We start from the raw sequence: 2,500 nt of genomic DNA on the forward strand, positions 1-2,500 counted from the left end.
GTGATAAGTATAAAAGCACAGTGTGCTGTAAGCTGTGTCATCAGTTATCATGAAATACCAGTGAGATAACTTGCTGAGCCACTGCACATTTAGGCTACGTTTATACATAGCCGACTATTTTCATAAACGGACATTTCACCCTCTGCGTTTTCAAAAATAACATTGTGCACACCTGTCAGTTTTCAGAGAAGTTTCCACGTGTATATATGCCGTCAAGAGCATGTCAAACCTGTCGGTGGCAGTGTAAAGAGATGCTCAATCCCACGATAGCCAATCAGAATCCCGAAAACAGCAACAAATTACTTCCTATTTCTCTTTTGAACTGCATTTGCAAATGCAAATAGGCCAAAAGCATTTGCACAAATGTGAAAATGAGTACCACCTAATAGCATCCATGATCAGTAGCCAAACAAACTGTAAACATAGGGCGCTCACATGACGTTAAGCATTTTCTGGCGCGTAATGTTTGAGAACCTAAAATGTTTGAGTTAAACGCGTTTGAGAACCTAAAACCCCGCTTCTCCCAGTTGACATGACAATATATAACCGGCGTTATCAGAAATCTCCACTTTGGCCGGAGTTTTTAGAAATAATCGTTTCCTGTGATAAAAAACGGTATTTTCGTGTAAATGAGAGGCCAAACCGCAGGGAAATATCTGCGTCTTCCCTTTGTGTAAACAGGGCCTTAATGTAACAGTCCACAAGGGTGATGTACACAAAAGAAAACCTTTCTATCAATATAAGAAGACATGCAAAATACACACACACACACACACACACACACACACACACACACACACACACACACACACATGTAGCTACATACAGTAGGTATACACACATATGCGAAAGAATGTGCTCTCAGAGTCTGGAGGAGAAGCTTGTTATTGAAGACTGCAGAGAGGGCAAATCTCTCAGGACCCTCTGCAGAGTTGTGCTTTGTGCATGAGTTGAGCTCTCTCTTGGAGGAGAGGCTATTCCTTCAAGCTCTCGCAGAATAATATTAGGCACACACAGATTCCAGTACTTTCACATACACACACACACACACTCAGTCACATTTACACACACACACACACACACGTGTATGCACGCACAAACACACACACACACACACACACACACACACACACACACACACACACAGTAAAAACAAAGCCTTTAAGCTTGAGGAAATGAAAAATGAAGGAATGACAGAACTCTTTTAATACATGTAGCATGGCATGAAAGAATCACTTCTTTGGTAAAGACACTGTTCAACGTTGTGCTAAAGGCAAACTTTCTAGTGGAACTAAGTGTACTTAGTGTAATGTCCCTGGAGAGAAGAACACCCCCCCACACACACACATGTACACACAGTCACACACACACTCACACACAGTCACAGCAAAACACATCGAATAACATTATTTCGATACATGGTACATTCGGTACAAAGAGGCTTCAAGGCAGTCCCCCCCCCCCCACACACAGAGAGAGAGAGAGAGAGTCAGAGAGTCAGACAAGCACAGACACACACACACACACACTCACAACAAAACGCACACAGATAAAAGATCTCACACAGCATAACAACATCACAGCGGTGTTTTACCAGCTGGAGAGTGGCTAAAGCACTTTATTGGGCTTTCTCTACGAAGCAGCCATGACTCATGTGGACTGTGTGTGTGTGTGTGTGTGTGTGTGTGTGTGTGTGTGTGTGTGTGTTGTGTGTGTGTTGTGTGTGTGTGTGTAGGCCCTATGTGTAATCGTCCTGCTTCAGCTGAGTAAGAACACAGAGTCTGCTTCAAACATCTTCCAGGCTCCCAGCACTTCCCAGGTTCAGGGCAGCCAGAGTAGAGACAGGGTGCTGGGACCATTTGACTTTACCGTGCCTCTTTGGTTTCATTGGCAGATGCTGCATTAGCTGACCTGATAACTGAGTTTTGATTGGCTGTTTGTTTTGGCTGTTTTGGTTGGCATGTGTGGAATCAGTGGGCTAGTTTTGATTGCCAAATGCAGAATCACCTACCCTGTTAACTGTGTTTTGATTGGCTGCTTGTGTTGGTTGGCTAATCTCTGAACTGTGATTTGATTGGCTGCCTTTCCTCTTTTATGTTTGTTTTGACTGACAGAGGCTGCATCAGGGAGGTATTCCTAATACGTGGTTTAGTGACAAGGCTGGGTAAGTTAATTTAGAGTAAATGGTAAACCTCCTAATAGAATAGCTGTATGGCTTCATTCTCCTAACAAAACAATGCCATAGGGTTCTTGTTATATGAGGTTTACTTACTCTGAATTAACGTACCCAGGTTTGTCACTAAACCATGTACTTGGAATACCCCCTAGGTAGTTGTTTTGCTTGTATTGATTGGCAAATGTTGCATCAGGTGACCTGTGAACTGTGTTTTGATTGGCTGTGTCTGCATTGCAGGGTCGCAGGTGGCGGATAGAGCTGCAGCCATGGGCTGGGGAGAGACACAGCCTGGAGGAGGAGGCCAAGAGATTCCTACGGTACACA

General features: G+C 43.8%; 1 protein-coding gene across 1 annotated transcript in view; it reads left to right on the top strand.

The window, feature by feature from the left end:
* The first annotated feature begins 2,418 nt into the window (after window positions 1–2,418).
* LOC121700847 (methyltransferase-like protein 24) overlaps window positions 2,419–2,500 on the top strand; it is a 14,984-nt gene continuing 14,902 nt past the window's right edge. Inside the window, exon 1 of the mRNA XM_042084066.1 lies at window positions 2,419–2,500. This exon is cut by the window's right edge and continues 12 nt beyond it. The gene's annotated coding sequence lies outside the window, so the exon portion shown is untranslated.

The sequence above is a fragment of the Alosa sapidissima genome, unplaced genomic scaffold (genome assembly GCF_018492685.1).
Source record: "Alosa sapidissima isolate fAloSap1 unplaced genomic scaffold, fAloSap1.pri scaffold_430_ctg1, whole genome shotgun sequence".
NCBI lineage: Eukaryota > Metazoa > Chordata > Actinopteri > Clupeiformes > Clupeidae > Alosa > Alosa sapidissima.